The 24383-nt window shown below is 41.2% G+C and overlaps 1 long non-coding RNA gene across 2 annotated transcripts; it reads left to right on the plus strand.

Moving 5' to 3' along the window:
* Positions 1 to 1217: 1217 nt before the first annotated feature.
* On the plus strand, positions 1218 to 8238 carry LOC142491412 (uncharacterized). 2 transcript variants are annotated; one of them, XR_012800396.1, is made up of 7 exons: positions 1218 to 1804; positions 1896 to 1962; positions 2328 to 2353; positions 4671 to 4825; positions 5841 to 5896; positions 7415 to 7494; positions 7731 to 8238. It is a non-coding gene; the product is annotated as an uncharacterized LOC142491412 (long non-coding RNA). The 2 variants fall into 2 exon arrangements; XR_012800397.1 differs by lacking the exon at positions 5841 to 5896 and having other exon boundaries at positions 1338 to 1804.
* The last annotated feature ends 16145 nt before the right edge of the window (positions 8239 to 24383 follow it).

Consider the following 24383-nt stretch of genomic DNA (forward strand, 5'->3'; position numbering starts at 1 on the left):
GCATTACAAGCACTTCAACCTAACTTATACACACATGTACAGTAATTCATCATTGGGACACCTTGTAAACTCATTCTATAGCAACTATCCTCCTTACACAAATGCATGCATATGCACACGACTATTCATTGTTGGCAACATGTGACAATAACATGGCTAATTACACATGTTACACAAAACTTTTCCCACGTCAATCTCAGCCTTTTTGTCTCATTACATGACTGACTCTTGCGTTCACAAGTGTTACATGCATTGCACATGCAACTATTTATTTGCAAGCAATCTTTGTACAAAGCTTCACGTCACATCATTGCCAAATATCATCATTCCCTGCAGAATACACACAACAAATACTTAGAACAACAAGTGCACACAGCTTGCCACAGAAGTACTTTATTATGTTAATGTAACACCTTGCATTTTACTATGTCACCTGACATCATCACATACCTATTTAAAGGACGCACATTACCTGCTCATTCACAGCTACTCATTTCAAAATGTTGCGAATGTTTAGGAGACGCAGGAACATTCTTTTCTATGACATGCTTGCTGATCAAGAGAATGATATAGGGCAAGGTAGGGACACACCGAGGGACAGTGACAGTGACGCGGATACGACAGGGACAGGGAGAGGGACAGGCCGAGGGACAGGTAGAGGGACAGGAGATCAGAGGAGAAGACAGAGGAGACAACTTGTGCCTCGTCCGCGTCTGTACAGGGAGAGAACCCTGTTAGATGGGATGAGTGAGGAGGAGATTGTAAGTCGCTATCGTTTGAGTTCAGCAGCAATCTTATCTCTTTATGAGGAGATAAGGGGGGATTTAGATTTTTTCACAGCCAGAGGTCGTGCAGTCCCTGGGCTTGTTAAAATGCTGTGCTCATTACATTATCTTGCTTCCGCGTCATACCAGACAACTGTGGGCATAGTGGGCGGGGTCTCGCAATCTACATTCTCGCGGGCCTTGACCCAGTTTCTCTATGCACTCAATAGACGCGCTAGGAATTATATTCATTTTCCTACAGAGGCAACAGAGTGGCTGGAAGTCAGGACTGGCTTTTATAATATAGCAGGGATACCATCTGTGCTGGGTGCAATCGATTGCACACATGTTGCTTTGATTGCACCTAGTCAGAGTGAGCATGTGTACCGCAATCGGAAGCACTACCATTCACTCAATGTACAGGTGGTATGTGATGCCACGATGAGGATAATGCATGTGGTACCCAAGTTCCCTGGTTCCAGTCACGATTCCTCTATCCTGAGGAGCTCTTCAGTCTTCCATGCGTTCGAAGAGGGACATTTTGAACCTGGTTGGCTGCTGGGTGAGTACACATTTACATGTTCTAACACAAAACACATTTGTATTTAGGAATGTTGGCATTGTACAATTTCATCACTAATGTCAGCTTATGTGTGCTCCATTCATTATAGGTGACTCAGGATACGGAATTAGGCCGTGGCTCTTGACTCCGGTGCTAAACCCTCAAACTGAAGCAGAGGAGAGGTACAATGCAGCCCATATATCTACAAGATCTGTTATAGAGAGGACATTTGGCCTACTCAAGACCAGGTTTAGGTGTCTGGACAGAACTGGTGGGGCTCTTCTATACAAGCCTCAAAAAGTGTCTGATATTATCCTTGCCTGTTGCATTTTGCACAATGTTGCACTCAGGCACAATGTACAGTCAGACCTAGCTGAGGCTTTGGTAGACGAGCATCCCACCCATGTAGCTGCTGAAAATGAACAAACAGCCAGTGGTGGCCAGACACGACAGAATCTCATCAATTCATTTTTTTCTTGTAAGTACAAACTCATATGTTCCTAGTACTACTTTTATAGTTTAATTATGTTACATTAACAATAATGTTTCTTTATATAACCTTCTGTTAGGACACAGATGAATATGGGTTGCACACCTTTCTTTTCTCTGCTGTGTGCACAAAGGGATGTGGCACCGGTATGTTATTGTTGCACAGGTTATATAATCCCTCTTCAATTGTACTTTAGTTGTGTGTATGTGAATACAACTTGGGTAACAAAGCAATAATATTTTAGCATTGTGTTATTCCTTATGCTAAGACAAAACACATATTATGCCCATAATCATTCATGCTTCTAGTATGCTTACATACAATGTTATTGGTGCAGTGTAACATGTACATCCAGATGATGTGTACACCAGGCTGATTTACATTTTGAATGTCATTAAATATACATGGTGTTGCACATTTAACACCAAATACACACTTTGATGTGTTCTTTACGGTACTGAAGATGGCATGTCAATGTTTGCAATTTATATATTGTTCCTTTGCATTATAGGTATATTTGCAGTATGACTGATCATGGTATGTATATTTGCTGACATCTCTCATAAGATGTGGCTACCTCAATCTTCCTATAATTATTGGAACTAAAAACCCAACATATTGGTTTAAACACAAATGTTACATATATGTACTTTCTGTATCATGTATATGCATTTAGCTACTCTTGAGGTTTCATGTGCATTGTATTACAAAATGATTACTCACATTTCATCACATTTTATGTATGTTTCCTTATAATTTCCATTAATGTAATATAGAGGTGTTTGGAGAAAAGGGGATAACTGTACTTATTTGTTTACTTACGGGAGCACATTCATCACTAGCATAGACACACTTTTTAAGACAACTGTTTGTGTGTGTATCAATTGGTGTAGGATCCATGTATAACACCGACAAATGATAACACCAGCTTTATTATGGTAGCTTATATCATCATATTGACTATACTATGTATTTCTAAACGATTAATAAACACAGTAAACTATAGTTAGTTAGGTTAATGAAATATACACAGAAACGTACTTCATAACATGATGGTGATGTCATATTCAGAACATCATGCATTGGAGGGGACCATAACATCTGGCCAGTAACATTATTTGCTACAGTCCCAAACCATTTTATCTACATACCCATGTAACAAGAGATTTTAAAAATAAATGGCTACTTGGTTGTAAGTGTCCTTTACATTGGGAGAAGGAGTGGCTCACTGAGTAAAGACACACACTGGCACTGATAGTTTGAAGCAGGGGAGTCTGGTTCAATTCCCGGTGTGGGCTCCTTGTGACCTTGGCCAAGTCACTTTATCTCCCTGTGCCTCATGCGGCAAAAAAACATTTGTACGTTCCACGGGCCAGGGACCTCAGGCTGAAACATGTGTCTGTAAATCGCTGCGTACAACTAGCAGCCCTATACATGAACATGCTCATATTATTATTATTATTGTTACATAGTTTCGACAGTCATACATTCCATTACATATTAGAATACACAAATGTGTTAGCAGAGTGGGAATGGTTGTTATATATAAAACACACCATGTCATAAAATGTTAGTAGTCATTAAAGAACACTCAATAAAAATTCATGAGGCACTCTTTTGCAACATCATTATGTTAATTAAGTGCTTATGCAATATAGGCATAAGGGTATCACATTTTTAATTGTTTGTTAATAAGCGCTGCAAGCAATATAAAATTAGTTCCATATGTAGTATAGTAGTCGGTGGCTCCTCCTCACAATCATCTCATATAAAGGTAGACTCTTCTGAAATCATACATTGATCCGATTGTATCTTCCCCAACATCTCTGAAATACAGCAAACACATGATGGTCAAAGATGGCACCTTACTAGATATGCATCCGTGACAACGCGTTACGCAGCTCTATATGATTGTGTAGATACACACGTCAGTCACTTATATGTTAGAAGTAAAACTGTTCATCAGTATGTAATGTTTCTTTAAATTTGTAGCAGGCATAACTATGTATAAGAAGTGAACGTTGCCTGTATACTGAAAGATGTGCGCGCACATCTTTGTGTGCGCACGCACTTGACGCTTGGCTCCACTAACTGTTAGCGCATGCGCAAAACAAAGCGTACGTTGTGCGTTCAATACATCTTGAAAATACCATTAAACATAAAATCTTTATTTCAAATACAATGAAGACGAAACTACATTCGTTCTAAACGAGTACATCTGTATTCTTTTTAAACAGACGTGTTTGAACAGAAAGCACGGCCGATAACACAATGCGCAAATGCAATCCGTGTGACGTCATGTTAAGCCAGCGTGAAACGCACGCTAACACTCCTCCCACTCAATTAACATTCGGCTAACGCCCAGGGTACGCCTACAAACACTGAGCCGCACGCATCACACACTGCAGTTACCGTTACTATAACAAAACATGACAGCCAATAGGCTTTGAGGCGCGCACGTCGCTTGGGGGCGGGGCTTACATCAGTAATCCTTTTTAAGGACGCCTTGGCCCATGACAAGGGTCCCACGTCATACGTGGTGGACCCGGTTTTCAATGTTGTAGATGTTGCATGATAACAAAACAGGTATGTGTTAGAGTAATGGAAAAATGTTGCTAATATGTTTAAAGGGATAGGAAAGTACGTATATTTATTCCGTCAGCAATGTGTACTACTCTTTCAGGTTCTACTATATTGTATTAGGAAACAATTTGTTTGTGATCGCAACATGTTATGCAGTCTGCAATGTTACGCTGTATCCACGCATTGAAAGTGAAAATGGTGGTTACAAAAAAAAAAAAAATTTAAACGCAGAGTCAACGCATAACGATTGTTATATTTACCATTCTTCTAGAATTAACTCTTCGCCTGGCTGCAACTGGTCGCTCCAGAAATGCAAGGCATTTTCATCCACGCTTAACCCAACCGCTGAATCCAGTATGACACATATCTCCTCCAGGATGCGCTCATAGGAATCGCCACTGCTTTCTTCAAATAATTGGTCGGGAGGTAGGTTCATTTCTTCGGGTTCCCATTCCAATGCATTTTCAGCTGAAAGGCTTGGTACATAATCATAGTACTTTTGTTCTTGTACAATGTGGGTTTCAGGAATGGAGGCTGCAGATATTGCAGCACGTATCGATTCAAACGGATCAGTAGTAGCGGATACATTGCTATTGCCATTAGGAATAAATATGCCTTTCACGACAATATAAGTGCCGTCTTTCAGGAGAAATTGTTTTTCCGGGGCAATCTTCCAGAAACCATAGGTGTGTTGTAGCTTATCCTGGTCACGTTCAAAAAAGTCATTACTTGATAAAGTGAATCTTATTGAGGAATTAAAATTCCGTGCATGCTTACGGTCTTGGTAATAAGGATATTTTGCGCGAATGAAATCATCGATTTGGCGTGTGCTTGCTTTCTGTCCGCGACTGTTCAAGATGGCTTCACAGATCATGTACTTATACCCTAAAAGGGGATTAATATTGTTAACGAATTCATCAGCCATGTCTGAGTAGCACAAAAGCTGTGTGCAGGTCTGTGTTATTTGCTCATCAAAATGAATGTGCTGAATGGCTAACAAACTCCTGTTTTTCCTTGTCAAGGTCAACAAAACTAACTACTTTGACTCCTTATTTCAAACGCCAATTGGATTTGTTTGTCTAATTGGGTTAACAGTTGTGGTTCGTGATATGGGACTGTGGGAGAAACATTTCTCCTTCTTTTATCTCGTTTGTGAAAAACATCCCTAGACTTTGGATGCGTTCATATAGTGTTTTTTTGAAAACTAACAAAGACCACTGTGTGAAAATATTTCTTAGCCAGGCATATCAGTAAAAACAGACACCTGCAAAAAGAAATGTTTTTTCCCCGCTTACATTTCTGTGTGTATGTGAAAGTCTGGTTAACTCCCTGTCTGCATGAGTTTAAATACGTGTGTATATATATATATATATAAATATATCTCTCTTATAAAAATATATATATATTTATATATTATATTTTATTTTTTTTAATATTGCAGGAGTACACACAACATTGATGGCATTAAGTATACCTTGTATGAAACCTATTTAAATGGTGAGAAACATGATTGAATTAAGTAATAAACATTTGTTTAAGCACAATACTGTTAGAGTCTCATACTTAGGATATTTCTCAAACATTAGGCCTGTATTATTAAAATAGTGTTTTCACAAGGAAGCATGAAGTGTATTAGTTTGTAAAATACATGTATACCAGTTTATATAGTACTATATATATATATATATATATATATATATATATATATATATATATATATATATACATACACACACACACACACACACACACACTCAGAGTGTGTGTGTGTGTGTGTGTGTGTGTGTGTGTATATATATTATTATACATTCTGAGATGTTATTGAAACAAGAACACACAAATGATTAAAGGACAAAATTACAATGGCCAAGCAAGGCAAAGGTAAGTAATAATTTACACATAATCCTGCTGTACACGTACAAGAAAGATGTTTGCAGTTACTTAGGTGTTTTTATAATTGCATGTGACTAATATGCATATGCAATTCTTACATCAATTAACACACCCAAATGCAATGTTTTGCTGCAAAGTCAATGGCAGCTTCTCTAAACTTAGCAACTGGCTCCTGGTGGACCATTACTGAACAGACGATTAAAACATAAATATTTATAACACAATTAATTATGAGTGTTAACATTTCCAAAACTTCACGTGTACAAGAACATAGTTGAAAGTTTGGAAACAACACAGTCTTCAGCATACATACAATAGTAATTAGATAATCTGAAGTCAACAAAACAAGGCCAAAGACATATTTTCTGAATTATAACATTTATTTTTTTTGTTCCTTTTGCGAGCGAGTAACAGGCCTGCTTGTTGTCTCTTGAATTTTCCTTTTTCTTTTGCCACCAACTTTAGGCACAACAGAGCCACTTTGAGTGGCCTCTGGCACTTCACGGGCAGGGCTTGTGGCCAGTGACTCACCTACAGGGCTTGTGGCCAGTGACTCACCTACAGGGCTTGTGGCCAGTGACTCACCTACAGGGCTTGTGGGCAGTGATTCACCTACAGGGCTTTTGGGCAGCGATTCACCTACAGGGCTTTTGGGCAGCGATTCACCTACAGGGCTTTTGGGCAGTGACTCACCTACAGGGCTTGTGGGTACTGACTGTTCACGGACAGGGCTTGTGGCCAGTGACTCACCTACAGGGCTTGTGGCCAGTGACTCACCTACAGGGCTTGTGGCCAGTGACTCACCTACAGGGCTTGTGGGCAGTGATTCACCTACAGGGCTTGTGGGCAGTGATTCACCTACAGGGCTTTTGGGCAGCGATTCACCTACAGGGCTTTTGGGCAGTTACTCACCTACAGGGCTTGTGGGTACTGACTGTTCACGGACAGGGCTTGTGGCAAGTGACTCACCGACAGAGCTTGTGCCCACTGACACATGTGAGCAAGTTGGTAGACACTGCACAAGTGATGGTCGGTCTGTTTCATGTGAGTCTTTTTTTGTTTTTGACCAAAAACTGGTCAGTAGTAACTGCTTGTGTTTTCTTTTTGTGGCCTCCTTTGTAGGTGTCAGCTGCTGAATTTGTACAGATGGCAGCGGTAGGATGTCGTCAGGAACCTGCACAGCAATGTCTGCTACTTGACCGGTAACATTTGGGCCTGGTGAATGAATATCAGATGAATGTGGTGAAAACTGACCTGCATGAACAGATCCTGGCTGTGAGGTGTTGAATTGTGGTACATTAGTCATTCTCCAGTAATTAGCTTGTGTTTGCTGAACAACTAATGCTTCGAATGAGGTGTTGATTTTTTGCAACTGTTTAGGCACTTCAATGAAGACTCTGTGGAGATGTGCCAATTGTGATACTGTTTCTTCCTGCAGTCCAATCATCCTTTCCAGCACTGTCATCATGTCTGAATGGCGACGATTTTCTGCGTCCACTATTTTTCCCTCTGAAGCTACAATTGCATCGTATGTGGAAGTTGATGGACGATTTGGCGGTACAACAGTTTCTATTGGCACCTCTTCATGGTCACATGATTGTATTTCAGTCTCTTCTGCGGCGTCATCCTCATCATACTCATCATCCTCATCACCATGATGTTCTAAAAAGAAATGTACACATTATTAAATGGCATGTTAATGTATGCTGTGTTACTATGTAATTGTACTGTGTCCTAAGTAACACCTAACATGTTAGCATACGTTTTATAACCTCACATTAAAAACTACCTTGACTTACGAATAATGTTTGGACTCAGTATGAAATATGAATGAATGAAAAGTTGCTCTAAACTCAGAAGTCCTACATGATAGTTCACATCACTAACACAATACATGTTGCCTTACACTTAATTTGCACTGACACTAAGTAATCCTATTTAAAGAAGATGTGCAAAACAAATAATGAACATGACAACATAACATACAGCACATATTATATGGCCAGCAAATGATACACTCACCTTCTAGTTGTGTTGAGCTGGCTGACCCAGGTGAAGACACTTGTTCCATCTCAGGTGACACATGTCCTCCAGGGGCAACTATATATAACAATAACATAAGTTTTACATTTACATGTGTAAATATTGAACAAACACTTATTGTATGTTCTGTATTTATGATTAACTAACAACATCAGTTCCTTAACCGAAAATGTGTGTGAAAGTGAACATAAATAGTTGTAATAACACTGTACATGCCTGTGTACTTAGAAGTTTTGAGTTCCCTAACATACAACATACTATGTTTCTGCAGTAATGCGTGAGGATAAATAGATTAAATTAGTACATAAAAATCATATGTTGTGTAGTGATATCAGTATCATAATGTACATAACTATCATGAGATGACCATTCACAATGGTTATCATGAAGGTGGTCATATTGCAAAAAGTGTTGTTTTTGGTAGAGGATATGTGTGGTACATTAATCGAAGATGTGGCACACCTGAATGTGGCTGTGACTCAACAAGACAACACATGCAGTGTGTGATAATGTGTCTTTGATAGTAGTTCAACTATAGATATGAGTGAACTAATGTGTGACGTACGCTTTGATAAGTAATGAGTTGTTGGGGCATTTAGTAGCTAGAGTTAAGCTTTCAAATGAGTGTGATTAACTTCAGTTGTGCTATTCAGGTTGTAAGAAAGGTATTCCCTTCCCCAAAAAGCCTAATCAGCCACACCTTTCAATTACTTGAAACAGGTGAAAATGGTGTGAACTAAGTTGACCGTGAAATGAGGCTGTAATTAGTGTGTGTGCTGAACCCCACCCCCTCTGTTGAAGTGTATGCTGTGATGAGATATTAATTGCAGCTGCTTTAACACAATGGTAGATGAGCTAAGTAGTCATCTGCAGTGTTTAAGTTATGAAAACAATGACATAACATATGATACGTGTGCCTCATTATGCTGTCTGTATATGACATAAAGCAAAAATGGACCTTTTCATAAGCAACTATAGATGTGTTAGTGCCAGTGATGTTTGTAGGCCGTTACATGCAATTTCTTTGATGCATGCTTAAAATAGGCAGTAATGTCATGTTTGTCGGAGTAAAATCAATAAAATACACAATAATATGATACATATTTCTGTTCTGTACCTGTAGCTACTAATAATTTCTCATGAACATGTGTTACACATGTGTACTACCCTGTTGTTCCCCATCTTCGCCCACCATCAATTGCTTCCACTGCAGCAATGCATTTTGGGAATTCACATGTAAATGAGCACGCAATGGCACGTGCTATATTAGTTACTGCTTTTAGTAGGACTACTACATATATGTCTATTTTGAGATATATATATACAGAATCAGACATATACATATATAGATGCAGGTATGCTTATATTGTGAAGACAGTATAAAAAGCAGTGTAAATATGCAAAATAACTGTAAGCAACGACACGCCTAGTACAGTAATATTTATCACCTGCTGGAAATTGTGACGGATAAATTCCAATGTCACGGTCACCAGCCAAGCCTTCCACGACGACGGTAAGTAATTTTGGCCGAAGCAGCTCCTCCAATTGGGTCAATATGAGACATTGTGGTGTGGGCCCACCTCCAGTGCCAGTAGCATGCACGCGTTGGTCTTGTATTTTCTTTTTCAATTTGGACCTAATATCATCAAATCTTTTCTGACAATGATACTTGTCCCTGACACTATTCCCACAGGCATTGACACCAATGACTATTGTGTCCCACATTTCTTTTTTGCTTGCTGCACTTGTCCGCCCTTGAAAAACATATAAAAGATATGAGGTAAATTAATAATAATATAAGCACCAGTTTCCTACACTGCTAGCTGTTCCAAGAGATAGCAAACATGCTGTTTTATGTGTAATATGTGAAGCACATGAGCATTCACTACTAAACCTATACATGTAAGCAAGGTTGCATTCATATTGTATGCAGTTCTGGCAAATTGACCGCCTGTGTTTATTTGTCCTTGTAAGGCATGATAAAAAGCTGTGTTTCCACACTAATGAACATAGAAAGATATTGTGTACCCATATTTGCATATGAACAAAACTCAGATGACCTAGGACCACATGTATTTGAATAATAAATGTAAAGGTACACTTACCTACTAAATGTCCATAGAGACTGTCATAGTGCTCCAGAATGCCAGTGACAAGAGCCCTATTTTCCTGGTCATTGAAGCGAGGATTACGTGGCTTCTCCACACGTTTCTTCCGAGCAGGTTTAGGGTCAGAGCTTGGCTGGTGCTGACTGGACTCTCCTTCTTCCAATGGAAGAGCCTCCAAAAGCTGCCCACCAGCAAGCACGCCACCACCAGACACCCCATCAGCAACTGCGCCACCAGCAGCACTCCCAGCACCAGCACTCCCACTCCTAGCACCAGCACTCCCACTCCTAGCACCAGCACTCACACTCCTAGCACCAGCACTCACACTCCTAGCACCTGCACTCCCAGCACCAGCACTCCCACTCACAGCAACAGCACTCCCACTCCCAACAATAGCACTCCCACTCCCAACAACAGCACTCCCACTCGCAGCAACACCACTCGCAGCACCAGCACTCCCACTCCCAACAACAGCACTCCCACTCCCAGCACCAGCACTCCCACTCCCAGCAACACCACTCGGTGCACCAGCAACATCACTCCCCTGAACAGAACGTTCACTCCGACGCGTACTCGCACGAGTAGCACTCCCACTCCCACCAGCATCACTCTTCCCACGCTTTGCGGGCATACTTCCAGCACTCACAAAAAACAGACAAGAAATGTACAGGCAATCACACGACCCACTTCCACATATAAAACAAGACAAAGATGTAAACAAAACAACAAAGGACAAAGCTCTCCCAATACACAACAAGTCTCTCAGTCAATATGCAAATCTTCAATCGTCCAGCTCTGTGCGTCTCTCTCTCTCTCTCACTCCCAACAACACAGAGAATGATTAGCAGTACACGTTGCCTTTAAATATGGCGCGCAATCAAAAACATGCTTGTTTCGCCTGATTCAGCAAGATTTGTGATTGTGCAACCTAACAGCACCCCGCCACGCACGCCGATACACCTGTGTGTGATCGGCTCATCATCGTGAGAGTGGTCGGATTTGTTTTCGGGTTGATTTTGAATGTATTCGGCACTTACTGCATACGGAGAGGGAAAAACGCCAATAACATGACTAATCGATAAGCTTGCCGATTTCACATAATCGTCGCTTACTGCATGAGGCCCTAAGTCAGATGCGAGGCCCAGGTTCTCAGAATAGAACGTAGCGGTCGTGGTTAGGTATTCTCCCCAAAATGAGTACCACGAAGCCCGCGACGATGTCATAGTTAGGGTAAGCCTTACAAAGCAGGCGCCCTGCACCTATTTGAGGCTAGTTTTCTACCCCAGACCACCAGTAAGTTTGTATTCTTCCTGTATTTTGTACAGATGCAGCCACCAGTTATAGAACTCTTGCCTGGGAAATTCTGGGGCAGTCTCACAGTAAATGCCTCAACATTGCCTCAACATTGCTGTGAGATTCTTAATGGCCCATCAGATTAACACAGCAGGGATCCCTGACAGAAATGTTGAGGCATATTGAGGCATTTACAGTGAGACTGCCCCAGAATCTCACAGAATTTCCCAGGTAAGTGTCCTAATACTGGTGGCTGCATCTGTATATTCATTGTGTGTACTTGGGTTTCACCAGAATAAACCTCATTTTATTCCACTACATTGTTTTGCCTAGTGAAGGATTCCAGAAAGGTGTTAAAAGTGCTGGTCTTCCGTCCCAGTGGTCACAACTCTACCAGGATGTGGCTCAATTTATTCATTCATATGAGACTTGTGAGCAAATTAAGAAAACGCAACATCATTTGGCAGGGGTTTTTACAACCTATTGACAGTTCTGCTTAACCTTGGACTTTATTGTCGAATTATCCCCCTCTGAGGATTCCACTGTAATTCTAACCATCATCGATTAATTTTCGAAATTCACATTTCATGCTCCTCACTTCATTACCCACAGCTCAAAGATTGGCTAAAATTTTCTTGAAAAAGGTAAACTGATTGTATGGCCGTTCCTAGCAACACTATACAGAACTGAATTTGTTCTAACTGTTAGGGTGCCACCAAAGTATTAGGCTTCCATGGAAGCTAGTAATGATAACAGGGTGTGGAGAGAAAGAGGAAAAAATGATTTTAGATTGGTGCGCTCCTAATTGTACTTCTTTAGGGGCAATCCCATCCAGATAAATTATGTATATTAAGTAAGCGTGGAACACCAGGCAATCTTAAATATATATGAGTTGATACATATTATACTGTATATAGAGTATCAGTGAAGGTGCTAATTACAGTGATTAAAAAGGGGGTATTTTAATAAATCAATACAATAAATGAATTAAAAATGATAAAAATCTGAATAGATAATGGGTTCTGATACTGCCGGGCCTAACAGCAATACTTTTGCCAATATCCAAATTTTGAAAATAACAATTGTTTTTGAAACTTTTAGAGACATTCACACATCTAGTACTGCATCCATCAAAGGACAATTATTATCCTTTTGGGAAATAAAATTCTACTTTGAGTTATAGCTAATTTATCTTGTTTTAAATACGTTTTCAAATAACTAATTTAACTGCATAGTTAATTCTAGTAAGAAAACTTTAAGTATACTGTACAGTATGTTGGTTTAAAAAATAGAAGGACAAGAAGATAAATATAAGTTTTGGAAACAAAATAAATATAATAATCAAGATAGAAGTTTCAGTGCTTTCATTTTCCTTCAACAAATGTTTTTTTCCCCCCGTCTCACAATTTATAAAACGTTGACCTTTATTGTACATAAGACAATTGCTTTTACAGCATGCAGGTCAATTTAATTAGGTTATATCTAAAGCTTCTCTAGTAACTTCACTTTGCCATTGCTATACAATAAATAATCTATAGTTGTGTGTTTATAAGTATGGGCAAAGAAAACGTCTTTGTGTTAAAATCCTTTGAAATTGGTTCTGTACATTAAACTGTACAAGGCTATTTTGTAGCACTCATTTAAAGAAAATTGAGCTTTTTCATGCCAAAATAAAACAAGGTGACTTGACTTAGTCTATCCATAAGGTAAGAAGTTAGATGTTATATCTCTGTACAATTCTAAGGTTACAATTTGATTTCTGCTGCAGATTGCCAAGTAGAAATTGGAGAGAGAATTATTTCCATGAGTCTTATAGTAGTGCAAAGTACGTCTAAAATATTTGAAAAATAAACTTAAATGGCATTTTTTGAGAGGGTGGGGAGGGGGTTATGTTCTCTGCTATGTTCTGCAGAAGACTTGTAACTGTCTTATAAAAAAAGTCAAATATTATGAGATGTCTATTATATCACAAAAATGATATGTTTTGAACTACAGTATACACATCTATTTAAGATCACAAAGTAAACATTCCAACGGTAGTGCACAATATACGTAGTTAAATATTGTATTTTTTATAAGCTCTACCTACCTACAGTAACTGGCATATATCATGTACAGAAGTAGTAGGCGCTATTGCACCCACTTTCGAGTAATAATGTTAAACTAACTTGAATTATTTCTTTACCTTTTAAAAATATATTTTCAACATAATGATGACAAGACATTTTCATACAGGCTTTCAGTGTCCTATGGGTGTACAACATCCGTAATGAAAGCCTGCACCCTGGAAGCTTTTATGCCATAAATTGTACACTTTGCACTCCTCCTCCAGTTGGCAGGGCTTTAAATCCTGTTGGTTGGAGAATGTCATCTACCATTTGAGGAAGCGCAAATGAGATGAAATGTCTAATTCAAAATACAAATTTAAAAAAAAATCAAAATGGAGGGTCCCCCTGCTCATCCACTTGTACTCTGATATCCCCCTCCATGGTTTGGGAGGAAATCAGTCATCATTGTGGGTTCATGGGGAGAGGAGGAACCCTCCACAACATTTGTAACCCCTTGTGACTTCTAAAAAGAAAATGATCCCCTACAAAGGTTTTACAAAATAATCTGTCCCCTTATCAATATCTCCCTGACCGGCTCCCTACCTCCTCCATGGCCAGGGTCCAGAATTGCACCAGGACCTATTATTATATTTGCGGGCAAGCACACTTTTGTTTCAGGGTGATGAACCGTAACTGTATATTAACGTTACTCTGTCCCTTTTCCTGTTTCCTATGAACTAAAACAGTTACATTTTTTATTGCATTGCCAGGTATCCCGGCAAAAGCCCACTTCCAGGAGGTTATTATTGCTTCAATGGCTGCACCATGCATTTCAAAATAATTCACATTGGGTCGCAGGTTCTTCCAAGACAATGGCCCAAAACAACGTGCATCTGCGACATTCATTAAGGACAGTGGAATAAACTGGGTCAGACCGCCTCAAGGGTAAGTAACTGTATTGTGCACTATATAAACTGTATAAAGTACTGAAGTACTGTGCTGCTGTGTGAGTTTCTTTAATTCTTGGCAATAACCGTACATTATTTGTCTTTATAGTTATAGATTTCTTGACTTGAACTCAATAAAAGTAATCTAGCATGAATTAAAACATCTGCACAAGCATATGAAGCCAGTGATTGCCACTTCCCTCTGGTTGTTGCCGCTGCTGGCTCTCCACAGCTGTACTGTCTGTCTCTTCCCAGACAAAAATGTGTACGCCAGAAGCTAGGCCTCATAGTCGTGTGCACCGAACTTCTGACGCACGCCGACGGGATAGAGAGAACAGCGTGGGAAGCAGCAGGCAGAGTAACCTATAGCCTATAGGCCCGGGACAGTAGACCCTGCCCTCCCTCCTTGCTCCCAAGCATGCACTGCATGGCCAGGTTTATTATAGTTTGATAGATGCAGTCCTTCAGCGCATCCCCAATTGCTTGACGCCCTGCTCGACCATGCCTAACGATCTACCCTAAAACTGGCGCTGGTTCTTATAACGCCAATGCCAGACAAAAATACATATTTAGTATTCCATGAGAACTGCTTTGAGTAAGTATAGAAAATAAAATCTTCATACCATAACCTTGAAAACAAATGACAAGCTGTTCAAATACTCCCAAAATATGTTCCAGATATTAATATTCATTGTATATATATTTTTGGGGCGTTTCCCAAAGTGGCGAGTTGTAGCTGATTTTATCCTACACGAACGGAGAGCTCATTCTGAGGCTATTGCAAATTTGCATGGGACTGTCATCATTCCGGTACTGCAGTTGTCTGCTGGTGAGCAGTGGTAGCTGAAGGAGGTGTAGCCGGAGGGAGTCTCTGTCCGAGACACTGAGTCTGACATCATCCGGTTCCTGAAGCACCAATACATCCTGCTACAACAACGAACACACCAGAGGTGGCACCAACGGAACGTTTTGGCGTGGACCCCTGCAGCTCTCAGGCGATTGAGTATATCTCATACATGCTTTAAATATTACTCTGTTTGTGAGTGCGTTTTTATATTTTACAGTCTTGTAAAAACTTTTTATACTTTATTACACTAGGAGTGCGTCTGTTTTTCTTTTGTTTTTTGCATATACACCAGGAAAGAATCAAGTTCAATGTAGTGCGGCAGGAGGAAGCCACAACCTCCATATTAATGAACAATTGGTTAACTGAGGAAGAAGTTCATAAGCGACTTGAAAAAATTAAAGTTAATAAGGCACCTGGCCTGGATGTCATACATCCAAGAGTTCTCAAGGAGTTAAGCTTAGTAATAGCAAAACCATTATATTTAATATTCAAGGACTCCATTTCCACAGGCTCAGTACCACAAGATTGGCGTAAAGCAGATGTGGTGCCTATATTTAAAAAGGGAGCTAGATAACAACCGGGAAATTACAGACCTGTAAGCCTGACTTCAATAGTAGGGAAACTACTTGAAGGTTTAATACGGGATAATATTCAGGAATACCTAATGGAAAACAAAATTATTAGTAATAGTCAGCATGGATTTATGAAGGATAAATCTTGCCAAACTAACCTTATTTGTTTCTTTGAGGAGGTAAGTAGGAATCTAGACCAGGGTAATGCCATTGATGTGGTCTACTTAGATTTTGCAAAGGCTTTTGATACGGTTTCTCAGAAGAGGTTGGTGTACAAAATTAAGAAAGTTGGACTCAGTAATAATATATGCACCTGGATTGAAAACTGGTTAAAGGACAGACAACAGAGGGTTGTCATAAATGGAACTTTTTCAGGTTGGGCTAAAGTCATGAGTGGAGTACCTCAGGGATCAGTACTGGGACCCCTGCTTTTAAACTTGTTTATTAATGACCTTGAGGTTGGGATCGAGAGCAAAGTCTCCATCTTTGCTGATGATACTAAATTGTGTAAGGTAATAGAATCAGAGCAGGATGTAATTTCTCTTCAGAAGGACTTGGAGAGACTGGAAACGTGGGCAGGTAAATGGCAAATGAGGTTTAATACAGATAAATGTAAGGTTATGCATTTGGGATACAAGAATAAATAGGCGACTTACAAATTAAATGGAGATATATTGGGGGGAATCCTTGATGGAGAAGGATTTAGGAGTGCTTGTAGACAGCAGGCTTAGCAATAGTGCCCAATGTCATGCAGTAGCTGCAAAGGCAAACAAGATCTTATCTTGCATCAAACGGGCAATGGATGGAAGGGAAGTAAACATAATTATTCCCCTTTACAAAGCATTAGTAAGACCACACCTTGAATATGGAGTACAATTTTGGGCACCAATCCTAAGAAAAGACATTATGGAACTAGAGAGAGTGCAGAGAAGAGCCACCAAATTAATAAAGGGGATGGACATTCTAACTTATGAGGAGAGGCTAGCTAAATTAGATTTATTTATATTAGAAAAGAGGCGTCTAAGAGGGGATATGATAACTATATACAAATATATTCAGGGACAATACAAGGAGCTTTCAAAAGAACTATTCATCCCACGGGCAGTACAAAGGACTCGGGGCCATCCCTTAAGGTTGGAGGAAAGGAAATTTCACCAGCAACAAAGGAAAGGGTTCTTTACAGTAAGGGCAGTTAAAATGTGGAATTCATTACCCATGGAGACTGTGATGGCAGATACAAAAGATTTGTTCAAAAAAAGGTTGGACATCTTTTTAGATGGGAAAGGTATACAGGGATATACCAAATAAGTATACATGGGAAGGATGTTGCTCCAGGTATTAATCCGATTGCCAATTCTTCGAGTCAGGAAGGAATTAATTTTTCCCCTTAATGGGGTTTTTTGTTTGCCTTCCTCTGGATCAATAAATATAGACATAGGATAAAGTATCTGTTGTCTAAATTTAGCATAGGTTGAACTTGATGGACGGAAGTCTTTTTCAACCTCATCTACTATGTAACTATGTACTATGTAACTATATATAGATATATATAGATAGATATATATAATTTACCTCTATTAGGAGGGAGAAAGACCACATTGGATCTATATCCAGTAGAATGAAAGGACCTACTAACTTGGGAAGTGGGGAGGGGCGGGCTTAAATCCTGTGAAAGAGGAGCCACTAACCTCCAACAGCTGAAACAGCTGATAATAGGTTAACAAGGTGATATGGATAAATATCTGCTCAGGTGAGTATACACAGTCCCATCCAAACTCAGATCAAAGAGATAAAGGGGTAGGTGCACAGAGTCAGAGTCAATACTGGTGTTCCACTTTACTTTCAAATGAGATGTGGATCAGTACAAATGGCCCTGAAAGCTGTATTATCAGTACAAATGGCCCTGAAAGCTGTATTATCAGTACAAATGGCCCTAAAAGCTGTATTAATTTATCCATATCACCTTGTCCATCAGACTATTACTACTCAGCCTTTTGTCTGGATCACTTAAAATAGTGTTCATATCCAGAAATAGGTTGGTAGTTAGTGCCCCATAAATAGCTGTGACAAACATGCACGCTTCCAGTTAGGTTTTAAATGAAAATTTGTTTTGATATCATTAAAATGTTAAAATTTATTTATTTTGAGTTCCTTACAAGTGAGTGCATCCTTTTGGGATTCTTTTCCTTGTTTTCCAGTATACCCTTTGTCCCTGATTGCACCACTCCAGTCTCTACTCTCGTATGCCATTGACTGAGCGGGGTTAATTCCACCTCTCTCCCCTTCCCCCCAGTTATTATACAACACATGTACTCAGAAATTGAATGGATGGTTAATTGGACATGATAAGACATATAGTAAAGATGGTGTATTATTCAATTGATGAATAATTAATAAAAGTTATATTAGCTAAGAGAGCAAATCTACAGAACAGTATTTGCTGGAACGTCAAATTCTCTATATCCCAGATATATCCTCAAAAGGAGAATTAACTGCATAAAATATAACGCATAACACATAGATAGCGAGGGGTGAACACTGACCGGTCACTCAGCATAAAAAAAATTTAAGTTCCCAGTCTGTGTTCATCCCTCGCGGGGATAATGATCCTAAGGAATGGATCCAAAACATTTCTCTGCGATTGAGAGTAATTTCTCTATTACCACCTCTGTCTGGTAGTTTAATATTTTCAAGAGCACTGAATGTAAAATTGCTTTTATTGCCAGAAGGGCATGCAGAGAAATGCCTTGATACAGGGTATCTATCATCCTTCTGTTTGATCGACCTCAGAAGTTTCAAGTATCGTCCTCCCTATGTATCTGCTGCCGCATCCGCATTTCAACATGTAGACAACGAAACTAGAATTTCAAGTGATAAGAGATCTTATTTTTAGTATTCCTTTAGTATGTACATTTTTAATCTGTTTTAATGGTGTTGGGTAGTGGGCATATTTTGCAGTTGCCACATTTTTTAAACCTCTAAGTTTAGTAAGTTCTTTAATCCTTTTATTAGTCTGTAATAGACTTGGCAATAAGAAATGTCCCAGAGTTTTCACTCTGCGAAAAACAAATTTAGGTGGTTTGTTAATTATGGTTTTAAGCTAATTATCCAGGCATAATATATTCCAATGTTTTAGAATAATACGCCAAATCTGTTCGGATTGTCTGCTGTAGGTGGAAATAAAAAGTGGTGTCGAATCACTAGAGAATTCGTCTCTAGTTTTCCTATTTTGTCTTAGGAGGTCGTTACGATTAATATGTAAAGCGTTGGTATAGGCTGAATCAATATGTATTTATTGTAACCTCTTGAAATGAATCTATTTTTAAGATATATAGATCTATCAATAAAGGCTTGATCTGTTGAACAGACTCGGCGTAAACGCAAAAATTGCGCTTTAGGAATCCCTTTGATCAGGGGTCTCAGATGTGCACTTTTAGCCTGGAGAAAGGAATTGCGAGAGTTAATTTTGCGGAAAAGATCCGTTTGAATGTTACAATTCATATCGATTTATGTTTACTCGCTTAGTTTTTATTTGATTGTTTGATGGCATTGTATCTTGTTGGTAATTGTTTATTTTATTTTGAACATTGATTTGGCATAGTGTTACATGATGCACTGATTAATTGCATCATGTACACATTAACATGCAATTGTTTGATTGCCATTTGGTATATATTTATTTGTCTAGGTGCTGTTTAGTTGGGAGATGAGATATAATTTATTTTGCAATGTGCTGGTTTAATTTTCAGAGGCAATGTGTTGTTTCTGAGATTGAGATTTCATGTTTTTATTTCTACATGTTTGTGTAATCCTTTACCATTTTATATATATATTATACCCACTGTACAAATGAAAGGGTGAAGTGTTGGTATCAGTGCAGGGTGGGTTAACCCCTTAATCACTTTCGTGGTTATTAACTGCTAAGTTGATTAAGGGGTTAACTAGCATTTGAAAGTATTTGCTATGTAATTTTTTGCCAATGGAGCCCCGCGGACCCGTTGTGACCACCCGAGGGGCCCAGACCCCCGTGGGAACCACCCGAGGACCATTGGACACCCATGGGGCTGACCTGGGGACCTGTGGAGACCCCATTTGGGGCCCACGGTGACCCACTGGGACCACCTGGAGGCCCACGGCGCCTGTATGCTGCACCTCAATGTTACCAGAAAATCGTTGAGTGGGGTCATTCCTCTAAGTCGGCCGGTCACCCGGGTACAAAGAGGACTTCCTATTTGATCAGATGCACCTTTTGGTGGCCTTATATGTCTAAAGATATCAAGGAATTCATCAACTCTTGTTCCATCTGTGCTCGAAATAAATCAGCTCACAACAAGCCGTCTGGTCTGCTTCGTCCCTTACCTATTCCGGACCCACCACTCAATGGACTTTACTGTTGAGCTTCCTGTTTCTTGTGGGATTAATACTATTCTCGTTATTGTTGATAGGTTTTCCAAACAGGCCCATTTTATTCCTCTCAATAGTCTTCCTAACTCTGCCACCTTGGCAGATATTTATATAAAGGAAATACTTCATATTCATGGAGTCCCACTCTCTATAGTGTCCGATTGGTGGTCACAGTTCGTCTCAAAATTTTGGTGTGCCTTCGCTCAAAGGTTGGAGATCTCTCTTCTGTTTTCTTCTGGGTATCATCCCCAAACCAACGGACAAACTGAAAGAACAAACCAGTTACTAGAGCAATACCTGCAATACTTTATTTCTGATTCACAGGATAACTGGGTGGAACTACTCCCATGGGCCGAATTCGCTCATAACTCAATCAGAAATGAGTCTACTCAAGAGTCACCATTTTTTATAAATTACGCCTTCCTATCTCTTCCAACCCTTACGGAGTTCCAGCAGCAGATTCCAGAATGCACTCGCTCTAATATTCCTGGAAGAGGATTCAAAGGACTCTGCAGGAGACAGTACTCAGTCAAAAGACACAGGCGGATCGCAATCGCCGTGAGGCACCCAAATTTAGGCCAGGAGACAAAGTATGGCTTTCTTCTAAGAACATAAGATTGAAGACATCTACACTGAAACTGGCTCCAAGATTCCTGAGCCGATTCACCAGTCTCAAACAGGTCAATCCTGTGGTGTACCGCTTACAACTGCCTCAATCTATGAGAATCTCAGCGGTCTTTCATGTCTCATTGTTAAAACCTGTTGTTTGAAGTTCTCAGTTTCCTGACATCTCACCTAAACCTCTACCTGTCATCGGGTGGGTCATGAAGAATTCGAAATTCAATCCATAATCGACTCCAGACACTCCAGAGGTGGTGTCCAATTCCTTGTACACTGGAAAGGCTATGGACCAGAAGAACGCTCATGGATACCTCTTCGTCAAATCCATGCACCTGGCTTGTTAAAGCGATTCCACACCAGGTTTCTGCACAAGCCTTATGGGAATTGTCCTGAGGCCGATCCTAAAGGGGGGCACTGTAAGGAATCGGGGAACACGTCCTTTGCGACGTGTTTCCTCCTTACCTGTCTAGTCTCAGACCTCCGCTCTGGCACCAGCACGTGCGCGTACCCCCACTCTGCTTACATAGCACGCGCAGCTCTTCTGGTGTGCCACGGAGCTTAGCTCTGTCACCTCGGACACGCCACACTTCTCTCACACGTGGTGTGCACACGTGACAACGTGCACCGCTCCCCAGCTGCGTGGCAAGTATTCATTAGCCCACATGTCTCCTGCAGCCAATCCTTGCCTCCGCAGAGGCCGCGCCTCCGCTCCACCTCACTTGCTACTGGTTCCTGTTTCCCATAATTACCCTGCACTCACTCCCAGTCATTGCTGAGCATAACCTCTTGTAGCCTTGAGCCCCTATGTCCATTGTGCCCTGCTCCTTGTCTTATGTTTATCTTGAAGTTTAACCCTTTGTGTACCAACCTGGCTTGACCTTGGAATCTGTCTGGATAATGAACCCGGCTTACCCTCGACTTGCGGATATCTCCAACCCAAACCACGGCAATTCGGACCTCACGATTCTAACCTCTCCAACCCCAGACCACGGCTTTAAGGACTTCCACAATTCTGATCTCTCCAATCCCAGTCCACGGCTCACGGATTTTGACTATTCTGAACTCTCCACTCCAAGACCTTGGCAAGTATCGATTAACCCACTCTCTCCAACCCAGACCCGGCTATGTTTGACAACCCGCCTGCCAGGCACACTTCTGCTGCTGTGGGTGCGTGGTTTACTACTTCCCCACCTCAGTACCGGGGTCCTGTCTTGCTCGTGGGCACGCAAGCATTACACAGTACCCAAAATTGCCACAGTGAGCAGAAAGGGCAGGAGAGACATAAAATCTGTACCGTAGTGAAAACCTGTCACGGATAGAGCAGAATCCTTACACCCACACCATGTACCCTCTCCAACACTGGAGGGACCCTGCCCACCCACTGTGTCTCCATGCTAAACCCTGACATTAGGGAACATCCCAAAATGAAGAGGAAATTTTGGTTACAAATCCCCCGGATGGAGGGAGAGACCTTCTGGAAAGTGTCCTCCAACAGCAGTTAAGCCTGCTTGACTTCCAAAACACACCTGTGGTACAAAAGAGGTAAAGACAACTGATGATCCATGGAAATTCAGTAGGTGACATCCCAATTTCCATTATACCATGGAAACTCTGTCCAGATATGAGAACAACTTTGGAGGACTGCCTAATCAATATGCTGTCTAATTTTCAAGTGCCATGTGTAAGGAATCTGGTGTCTAAGCGCCGTCAGTGCGACCATTACTCACCTCCCGTCGGTACTCAGGCGTCCACGTGTCTGTAGCGCAATTCCCACATACCTCCGTTGTCTGCCACTGGCACTCTGGCTCCTCGCCATCACAGGATTGCACCAACTGAAGAGGTGCCTGTTGAACCGCAGCCTCTGCGTGTGTCCCCAGCTCCGCGCTCTATGTGCACACGTGCATCTGTCTCTGTCCCCATGCGCATACGCGCGTAAGTCACCGAATCAACGCACACACGCACGCCAGCCCCAGACGTTATGTGCATGCATTCCCAGCTTACAGAGCACACGCCTAACAGAGCACTTTTAACCGCTGCTCCTGCAGGGAGGCGTCACCCCCAAGCATCACACAGTTCCATGCAACTCAATGATTACACTCAGCTATCCTCCTATCAGGGAGGACTCCTTGCAGTCCTCCAGGCATGCCCCCTTTTCATATTGGCCTGCCCAGCTTTATTATGCCTGCCCAGCTTTATTATGCCTGTGCTTCCCATCACTCGTCGCTCGTCGCTCGACATAGTTCTGTATGGAAGCATTTGACTACTGTCTCAGAGACTCCTCAGGTATTGACGCGGATTGGACGACTACCCCCTCTGGCTCTCGACTTCGGCTCTACTTGGACTTCATGACTTCTGGCATCCCTGTAACATGGCTTATACCTTCGACCATCCGTAACTCTCCAATCCCTGATCTTGGCAATGGCAATAACTACTCCTCCACTACTACCGGTACCGGCAAGTATTGTCTTCCTTACTATACCTGGCCTGGCAACACTAACACCACACTCTGGACGCGCTCCCTTTGCTGCGGGTGCGTGTATCCCTACGTCCCACCTCAGCACAGGGGACGGGTCTGGTCTGCGGTCAGCACCGGCGTAACATTATGTCGAGCCCACAAGACGCAGACCAGACTGAATTAGATATGAGGATTCCTAACCCCAAACCTTACGCAGGTGAATCTCAAGATTTTCGGGGCTTCATTAATCAATGTGAGGTACAATTTGAAATGGCCACCCACCAGTTTTCTACTAGCCAAAGAAGGTGGCCTACATTTATAATCTGTTGACGGGTAGTGCACTGGCTTGGGCATCCCCCATCTGGGAGCAGCGAGATGACCTTACCCAGAATTACTCAGCCTTCAAGACGGAATTCAGGCAAGTGTTTGATTCCCCCGCACGTCGGGAGGTGGCGTCTTCTTCTCTTTTACAGATTACTCAAGGGCAAAGACTGGTGACTGAATATGCCATAGAGTTCTGGACCCTTGCAGCAGAGACCAACTGGGAACAGGAGGCCCACGTCGCCGTATTCTGGCAAGGACTGTCAGACAGCATCAAGGATGTACTTGCTCTCCAACCCAGGCCAGGTTTTTGGAGGATCTCATCACTCTGGCGATTAGAGTGGACCAACGTATTCAGGTATGCCGCACGGAGCGCCAGCGCACTCGCTCGGTATCCTCTTCGTCTCTCTCTCTCAGCAATACTACAGTCCC

Source organism: Ascaphus truei, chromosome 3, assembly GCF_040206685.1.
Source record: "Ascaphus truei isolate aAscTru1 chromosome 3, aAscTru1.hap1, whole genome shotgun sequence".
NCBI lineage: Eukaryota > Metazoa > Chordata > Amphibia > Anura > Ascaphidae > Ascaphus > Ascaphus truei.